This window comes from Anopheles moucheti (genome assembly GCF_943734755.1).
Source record: "Anopheles moucheti chromosome X unlocalized genomic scaffold, idAnoMoucSN_F20_07 X_unloc_17, whole genome shotgun sequence".
Lineage (NCBI taxonomy): Eukaryota > Metazoa > Arthropoda > Insecta > Diptera > Culicidae > Anopheles > Anopheles moucheti.
This window is the reverse complement of record NW_026453523.1, coordinates 180001-190000: the sequence shown is the minus strand read 5'-3', so window position 1 is coordinate 190000 and position 10000 is coordinate 180001.

Here is a 10000-nt window from a genome sequence, read left to right as displayed (position 1 = left end):
TTCACATGCTCTGATAGGTAGGTTCGTTCTCAGTTATCCCTGTGTTTATGGTTTTCGTGTGCTTCGAGAGGTTTGGTCCGTGTTTTTGAGTACTCTTGTCCATGATTTTCGTGTGCTTCTAGAGGTTTGGTCCGATTTTCAGTACTCTTGTCCATGCTTTCACATGCTCTGATAGGTAGGTTCGTTCTCAGTTATCCCTGTGTTCATGGTTTTCGTGTGCTTCCATAGGTTTGGTCCGTGTTTTTGAGTACTCTTGTCCATGATTTTCGTGTGCTTCTAGAGGTTTGGTCCGATTTTCAGTACTCTTGTCCATGCTTTCACATGCTCTGATAGGTAGGTTCGTTCTCAGTTATCCCTGTGTTCATGGTTTTCGTGTGCTTCCATAGGTTTGGTCCGTGTTTTTGAGTACTCTTGTCCATGATTTTCGTGTGCTTCTAGAGGTTTGGTCCGATTTTCAGTACTCTTGTCCATGCTTTCACATGCTCTGATAGGTAGGTTCGTTCTCAGTTATCCCTGTGTTCATGGTTTTCGTGTGCTTCCATAGGTTTGGTCCGTGTTTTTGAGTACTCTTGTCCATGATTTTCGTGTGCTTCTAGAGGTTTGGTCCGATTTTCAGTACTCTTGTCCATGCTTTCACATGCTCTGATAGGTAGGTTCGTTCTCAGTTATCCCTGTGTTCATGGTTTTCGTGTGCTTCCATAGGTTTGGTCCGTGTTTTTGAGTACTCTTGTCCATGATTTTCGTGTGCTTCTAGAGGTTTGGTCCGATTTTCAGTACTCTTGTCCATGCTTTCACATGCTCTGATAGGTAGGTTCGTTCTCAGTTATCCCTGTGTTCATGGTTTTCGTGTGCTTCCATAGGTTTGGTCCGTGTTTTTGAGTACTCTTGTCCATGATTTTCGTGTGCTTCTAGAGGTTTGGTCCGATTTTCAGTACTCTTGTCCATGCTTTCACATGCTCTGATAGGTAGGTTCGTTCTCAGTTATCCCTGTGTTCATGGTTTTCGTTTGCTTCGATTCGTTCACTCTATTACTCTTGTCTTTGGTTTTCGTTTGCTTCGATTCGTTCACTCCATTACTCTTGTCTGTGGTTTTTCGTTTGCTTCGATTCGTTCAGTCCATTACTCTTGTATGTGATTTTCGTTTGCTTCGATTCGTTCAGTCCATTACTCTTGTGTGTGGTTTTCGTTTGCTTCGAGTCGTTCAGTCCATTACCCTTGTCTATGATTTTCGTTTGCTTCGAGTCGTTCAGTCCAATACTTACCCTTGTCTATGATTTTCGCTCTAAGCCCAGTCGCCCTGCGCTCTGGAAATCACATTCCAACTCTATCACCGATAGCGCTCACACCTTGGAAACCACATTTCACCCAGGGGACCTTAGGGTGGATTTTGAGCCTTTCGGGATTGCGAAACCATCATTTAACACTCTAAACTTAATTTCCGCAATCCCAGACGCACTTTCCATATGGTCTCCAAAAATGCGTGTGAGCTGACCTGGTCCCTTATAATAGGCAATGAACACGATTTTGGCAAAATATTTTTTTCAAAATTTTTTGACTCACCGGGTAAAATCGAATTTACTTGGGAAAAATGTTCTAGCAGGGGCCCTCCCATACAAATTTTTTTCTTCTCAAAAATGATTTTCGTTTCACTTTTCATACTCAGGGGAGTCTAAAATTGATGTTTTGAGTCACCATGAAAAAAAAATTTTTTTTGACCCGAGCTTGTGTCGCGACCCAAAAATCGACTCACTTGGGAAAAATGTTCTAGCAGGGGCCCTCCCATACAAAAATTTTTTCTTCTCAAAAATGATTTTCGTTTCACTTTTCATACTCAGGGGAGTCTAAAATTGATGTTTTGAGTCACCGTGAAAAAAAAAATTTTTTGACCCGAGCTTGTGTCGGCGACCCAAAATCGACGCACTTGGGAAAAATGTTCTAGCAGGGGCCCTCCCATACAAAAATTTTTTCTTCTCAAAAATGATTTTCGTTTCACTTTTCATACTCAGGGGAGTCTAAAATTGATGTTTTGAGTCACCGTGAAAAAAAAAATTTTTTGACCCGAGCTTGTGTCGGTGACCCAAAATCGACGCACTTGGGAAAAATGTTCTAGCAGGGGCCCTCCCATACAAAAATTTTTTCTTCTCAAAAATGATTTTCGTTTCACTTTTCATACTCAGGGGAGTCTAAAATTGATGTTTTGAGTCACCGTGAAAAAAAAAATTTTTTGACCCGAGCTTGTGTCGGCGACCCAAAATCGACGCACTTGGGAAAAATGTTCTAGCAGGGGCCCTCCCATACAAAAATTTTTTCTTCTCAAAAATGATTTTCGTTTCACTTTTCATACTCAGGGGAGTCTAAAATTGATGTTTTGAGTCACCGAGAAAAAAAATTTTTTTTGACCCGAGCTTGTGTCGGCGACCCAAAAATCGACGCACTTGGGAAATATGTTCTAGCAGGGGCCCTCCCATACAAAAATTTTTTCTTCTCAAAAATGATTTTCGTTTCACTTTTCATACTCAGGGGAGTCTAAAATTGATGTTTTGAGTCACCGTGAAAAAAAAATTTTTTTGACCCGAGCTTGTGTCGGCGACCCAAAATCGACGCACTTGGGAAAAATGTTCTAGCAGGGGCCCTCCCATACAAAATTTTTTTCTTCTCAAAAATGATTTTCGTTTCACTTTTCATACTCAGGGGAGTCTAAAATTGATGTTTTGAGTCACCGTGAAAAAAAAATTTTTTTGACCCGAGCTTGTGTCGGCGACCCAAAATCGACGCACTTGGGAAATATGTTCTAGCAGGGGCCCTCCCATACAAAAATTTTTTCTTCTCAAAAATGATTTTCGTTTCACTTTTCATACTCAGGGGAGTCTAAAATTGATGTTTTGAGTCACGGTGAAAAAAAAAATTTTTTGACCCGAGCTTGTGTCGGTGACCCAAAATCGACGCACTTGGGAAAAATGTTCTAGCAGGGGCCCTCCCATACAAAAATTTTTTTTTGACTCACCGGGTAAAATGGTCGCACTTGGTAAAAATGTTCTAGCAGGGGCCCTCCCATACAAAAATTTTTTCTTCTCAAAAATGATTTTCGTTTCACTTTTCATACTCAGGGGAGTCTAATATTGAAGTTTTGAGTCACCGTGAAAAAAATTTTTTTTGACTCACTGGGTAAAATGGTCGCACTTGGGAAAAATGTTCTAGCAGGGGCCCTCCCATACAAAAAATTTTTATTTCTCAAATCGATCCGTGGTTTCACTTTTCATACTCTAGGGCCCATTTGCTTCAACTTTGGAAAAAATTTTCGATGATGAAAAATTTTCACCTTCGACGTCCATCGACCACTCGACCCGAACTTGGTACTTTTGTATGGAGGTACCCAAGTGGTGACTTTCTCATACAAAAATTTTTATTTCTCAAATCGATCCGTGGTTTCACTTTTCATACTCTAGGGCCCATTTGCTTCAACTTTGGAAAAAATTTTCGATGATGAAAAATTTTCACCTTCGACGTCCATCGACCACTCGACCCGAACTTGGTACTTTTGTATGGAGGTACCCGAGTGGTGACTTTTTCATACAAAAATTTTTTTGCGAATACGTGTTCGTTCGCGATCATTAAGGCCATGAACAACAAGTCCGCTGCGATAGAAATAGTGCATTGTAGTTACTCGACGAGAAAAAAAATCGGGACTTAGAAAAATTTTTGAAAGTCAAATCGTATTGACTTCCAACAACACCTGATAATAAACACACATTGCCTGTTGCACCACAGATCGCATTTGACTTAACAAATCGCCTGTTGGTACGCACATCACCATCGACTTTACCAATCGCGTTTCGCACCGCTAATCCCACTTGGCGTGGAGCCACGCACATAATGTTGCGAGGAGAGTATTAATCGGGACTTAGCGTTTTAAGCTCGCGAACACTCCACTATGGGAGTGCACGCAAGCACCAACTGTACACACACAACACAACAATCACTCTCGCGAACACTCCATTCCCAAAGTGAACGCGAGCACCAGCAAGCATGGGTCGCCTGAGAGGATCGATGCGAACGCATCTCTACAACTCGCAGCTCCCAGCCTGTAGTCCCGTCGTTTGCGGGCGGTCGAAGGTGTCGAAACTAGTTGTATCCACGGTCGACGGAAACACAGCCACCAGGGTTCCCTGTGGTAAGGTACTTCCACGTGCAGCGTGCTCCCGCCCGTTGCGGCTCAGTCTAGTGCTATAGCGGGGATGAGACGTCAGTGTGCGCGGGGCAGCACCGACGGATCTCGGAGGGTTGTTAAGCCCGCTAGCTTCCGATCACCTAATGGGTTTGAGAAGCGCTATCAGCTCGGATTGGATACGACCTTAGAGGCGTTCAGGCATAATCCAGCGGACGTAGCGTCATACCAAAGTCCGGTCGAACTAGTATTGAGCCAGTGGTCCGTACCTGTGGTTCCTCTCGTACTGCACAGGAATTCCGTTAAGATAGCGGCAAACAGCACACACCAGTAGGGTAAAACTAACCTGTCTCACGACGGTCTAAACCCAGCTCACGTTCCCTTGAAAGGGTGAACAATCCTACGCTTGGTGAATTTTGCTTCACAATGATAGGAAGAGCCGACATCGAAGGATCAAAAAGCCACGTCGCTATGAACGCTTGGCGGCCACAAGCCAGTTATCCCTGTGTGTGTGTATTCGAGCAGTCGAGCTCTTCAGACATGGTGTGTTTGCTCCGCAGTGAGAATAACAATTTTTGTGCAAAAATCCCTTATAGCGACTGGACTTTGGTGATAAATCGTTGATAAGAGTACGTTTTAAGTGATTCGTGCGAAAACCGCTTCAAAATCGATGCAATAACGCGGAAAACAAGCATAAACATTTCCCCATACATTTTGTATGGGGAACTATTTCCGCCGGAAAAACGCTTATAATAGGCCATTTTCAACGCGGTTTGCGGTGAAATACGTTTATCAGGTGCCAATAAACGATTTTCTGTTGAAAAACAGTGTTTGCCAGCGAAAATTATAGTAATACACGGAGTTGCAATTTTGCGCAAAGAAACACAACAACAACAACAACAACAACAGTGCGTGTCGCGAATTTGTGCAAAATTCCGGTCCCCACGGGCCGGAAGTGGCCGAAAACGATAGTTTATGTGCCCATGATCGCGTTAAGGCAAAAAACCGGACGGAAAACGGACGAAAATTGCCGAAAACAACGTGGCAAAAAAGTGCAAGGGGTGCTACCGCCGGAGCACGTGTTTTCGAGCGACGGTGTTTATTAAAAAATCGCCTATAACTCTGCGAGTTTTTATCGGATTTGCGTGCGGTTTTCACCGCTGTAATTGTTTTAACGTGTTTGATAAGATCCAAACGGAAAAACAGTGAAAATCGCGGAAAAATTTTTTGACATTTTTTGGTGACATCCGGGTGACACATATGACCCAGCTGACGAATTTTGAAAAGTGAGCAGTCCCCAACAGACAATTTTTTGAATTGGCGGTTTCTACTCGAAAAACTGCTCGAAATAAGAAAGGACGCAGAAAATTTGGGGAAGCTGTGGGGGGGCATCGGCAGCTCGAATCTGCTCGATTCGGAATTTTTTATCGAGCTCGAAACTGCTCGAATTCCGGTTTTTTGAGAAAATCACGTGGAAAAAATCGGGAAAAACCCCAATAAATACGCAAAGGCTGCCACGAGTAGAGTAACATCACCCTGACCACTCTCGCCTGCCAATTCAACACCCAGCGAGTCCGTGGCTGACGTATTCCTGCTCCAGGTGGGAGGTTATTAGCCTCCCACCATGCCCACGTCATCAGGGTCTGGGGCAAGCGACCAGCGTTCGCTTAGGCCGCTTAGAGGACGAGCAACCTCTACCGATACGCGGCTCAGCAGCACAATAGAGCCGAAGGTGGTGCTCTCCAGAGTCACCACGATGTCTGCGATGTCTGCGATTGAGTCGTCACCCCGTACGTTGACGGCGCAAAGCTTCGAGGCAGTGAATGAGGAGCTTCGCGAGCTGGTCCGGTCGCTTCGGCAGGAGCTCTCCCTCTTGCGCGCTCAGATGCAGGAGATGGCATCTGAGGCCAAGGAGAGCTTGAAGACCACGAAGGAGGAGGCACGCCAACGCGAAGAGCGGGCCTGGTTGGAGGTGGCTGCTCTTCGCGAGGAGCTGAAGGCGGAGCGTCAGCAGCGCCATCAGCAGGGCAGCCAGCAGCAGAGACAGCAGCAGCAACAGGCAGCGGGTGCGGTGACGGCTACGGTGGTGCCGTCTCCGGACCAGGAAGGCGGCTCCTGGGCCGAAGTGGTGCGCCGTAAGCCGGCACGCCAGCAGCCGGCCCAGCAGCATCGGCAGGTGCAGCAGCAGTGCCAGCAACAGCAGCAGCAGCGGCATCAATCGCATCAGGAGGGCATGGTGCATCGCCCCCCACAGATGGGTCAGCCGCAACAGCAACGTCAGCAGCAGCAGTGGCAGCTGAAAGGTCAGCTGTTGCACAGCCGACTGCAGCAGCAGCAGCAGCGTCCGCAGCAGCCACAACAGCAGCGAAAGTCGCGTCGTTTGCGACAGGACTTGGTGGAGGTCGCGCCAGCGGAGGGCCAAACCTGGGACTCCGTTTATGCGAAGATCCGGCGCACAATTAAGGAGGAGGCGGAATACAAAGACTTGGTGGGCCATATCCTTATTGGCCGCCGAACACACGCAGCTCTCCTGCGGATGGAGCTGAGTCGGTCGGCAAATTCCGCTCTGGTGCTGCGAGACGTGCAGCGAATTGTCGGGGATGCTGGAGTGGCCAGACTGGTCACGGAGATGAGCGAGCTCATCGTCTGCCACGTCGACCCGTTGGCGCAGGAGGCTGATCTAAAGGAGGTGCTCGACAAGGAGCTGCAGGGCTGTGCTGGCATCGCGTCCGTCAGCATGTGGCAGCTTCAGGACGGCACAAAGCGGGCTCGCGTTCGCCTTCCGGCTAAGGTCGCCAAGCAGCTCGTGGGGCGGCGAATGGCGCTGTGCGATTGCATAAGCACGGCGAAGGAAGCTCCGGCCACTCCAACGGCGCGACTTCGTTGCTACCGCTGTCTGGAGCGCGGTCACGTGGCGCGCGATTGCCGATCAACCGTTGATCGGCAACACGTCTGCATTCGCTGCGGCGTCGACGGTCATCGGGCCGGCACCTGCAGCGCAGAGGTGAAGTGTGCCGTCTGCGGTGGTCCCCACCGCGTGGGCCATAGTACGTGCGTCCGCTCGGCAGCCTCTTCGCAGTAAGGGTGCTGCAGCTCAATGTGGACCACTGTCAGGCAGGGCAGGATCTTGCGCTGCAAGCAGCGCGTGAACATCGGGCCGACGTCCTGCTTCTGTCGGACATGTACAGGCCGCCCTCCCACAATGGGAACTGGGCATACGACGGGGCGAGGAGGACTGCAGTGGTGGCCACCGGATCACACCCAATACAACGGGTGTGGAGCAGTGCAGTGCCCGGTCTGGTGGCTGCCCAGGTGGCTGGGGTGACTTTCATCTGCTGCTATGCGCCACCACGTCGTCCCACGCGCGAGTTCGAGCAGTTCCTCGAAGCCGTGGAACTCGAGACCGCTGCCCACTCCCGAGTCGTCATTGCCGGCGACTTCAACGCCTGGCACACGGAGTGGGGCAGCGCGAGGACTGAACCGCGCGGCATTGAGCTGTGGAACCTGGTCGAGCGGATGGGGCTGTCAACGCTCAATCGAGGTAACGAGCCAACGTTCATCGGCAGAGGAGCAGCTGTGTCCAGCGTGATTGATGTCACCTTTGCCAGCCCGTCGATCGTCAGGGCAGGGGCTTGGGAGGTGCTCCCATTCCCCCGGTCCGATCACCAGCTCATCAGGTTCGAGGTGGAGGGACCCGTACAGTTGCAGAGGGATGCGCAGCACTCTCAGCAGGGTCAGTCGCAGCGGTCGTCACGGCGTGATCCACAGGCCAGCCGGCAGCGCGCGCCATGCGCTGGCAAGCGGTGGAAGACGAAGCAGTTTAACGAAGCCTCTTTCCTTCACGCACTTGAAGATGTGAACTTCGTCGAGCTGGCTGCGACTGATGCGGGCATGGTGTCCGCTCTTACGGAAGCGTGCGACATCACCATGCAGCGGGTTTCTCGGCTACACAGCGATCCTCATCGAGATGTATATTGGTGGTCGCCTGAAGTGGAGCGTCTACGCGGGATTTGTCTGGCTGCGCGTGAGCGGCTCAGGCACACCATCGACCTGGAGGGGCGTAGCATCGCGGCGGCCGATCATCGCACGGCGAAGCGCAACCTCGAGAAGGCGATTCGAGCCAGCAAGCGGCAGGAGTTCGAAAGCCTCATCAGCATCGCCGAGGAGAACGTGTTCGGTGCGGGATACAGGGTGGTGACGTCTCGGCTGCGTGGCAGTCGTGTGCCGCCTGAGACCGACCGTGTCGAGCTGGAACGGATCGTCTCCGACCTGTTCCCGGTCCATCCACCGGTCTCGTGGCCTGACGCGAACGACGACGCTGACTCGGACGGGGTCACAGTCGCTGACGTGACCTGCGACGAGCTGTTGGCCATCGTCGCCGACATGAGCTCGAGGAAGGCCCCTGGCCTGGACGGCATCCCGAACGCTGCGGTTAAGGCGGCGATCAGGAGGTATCCGGAGGTCTTCTGCCGTGTGTACCAGGACTGCCTTACCCGCGGTACGTTTCCACCGCAGTGGAAGAGGCAGCGCCTGGTGCTGCTACCTAAGCCTGGCAAGCCTCCGGGCGAGAGCGCATCTTACCGGCCTTTATGCATGCTGGACGCACTGGGCAAAGTGCTGGAGAGGCTCATTTTGAACCGCCTCAACCTACACCTCGAGGACGTGGACTCTCCGCAGCTCTCTGGCGCCCAGTACGGCTTCCGCAAGGGGCGCTCGACGATCAGCGCGATCGAGCGCGTTGTCGACGCGGGCAGAAGGGCCATGTCATTTGGCCGCACCAACGCCGCAGACAAGCGCTGCCTGATGGTGGTTGCGTTGGATATCCGCAACGCCTTCAACACGGCAAGCTGGCAGTGTATAGCCGAGTCGTTGCGCGCCAAACGAGTTCCGTCACTGCTTGTTAACATCATCCGGTCATACTTTCAGGGGCGTGAGCTGCTGTTCGACACACGGGAGGGCCCCGTCGTACGTCCCATCTCTGCTGGGGTTCCACAGGGGTCCATCCTGGGCCCGACCCTGTGGAACGTGATGTATGACGGCGTGCTCAGCGTCCCGCTGCCGCCTGGTGCCGAGATCATTGGCTACGCGGACGATCTCGTTCTTCTCGCACCAGGCACAACTCCAACATCAGCAGCAGCTACAGCGGAGGAGGCGGTGTCAGCAGTAGACCGGTGGTTGCGCGAGCACCACTTGGAGCTGGCACACGCCAAGACGGAAATGACTATTATTTCCAGTCTAAAAAAACCTCCGGTTGGGATCAGTATCACCGTTGGCGGCGTGGTCGTCCCATACACACGTACCCTGAAATACTTGGGGGTGAGGCTCCAGGACCACCTCTCCTGGGTGCCACACGTGACGGCGATCACGGAGAAGGCGACACAGGTAGCACAGGCAGTCAATCGCCTAATGCCGAACCACCGAGGGCCGAAGACGTCAAAGTCTCGTTTGCTGGCGGCAGTCGCAGACTCCGTCATGCGCTACGCCGCCCCGGTCTGGCATGGTGCTCTGAAGAATCGCGAGTGTCGCCGGTTGCTACAACGGGTCCAGCGATCTTCGGCGATTCGCGTTGCGCGGGCGTTCGCGACGGTCCGGTACGAGACTGCTGTGCTGTTGGCTGGGCTCGTGCCAATCTGCAGAGCAGTGGAGGAGGACACCCGAGTCCACAGTCGCCGAGGGACGCGCACCAGCGGCGAACTCCGGATAGAGGAGCGGCAGCGGACCATCGCCGAGTGGCAGTCGGCGTGGGATGCTGATGCCGCCGCAGAGGGAGCGAGTAGGTACGTCAGGTGGGCCCACCGCACGGTCCCGGACATCGGATCGTGGCAATCGCGGAAC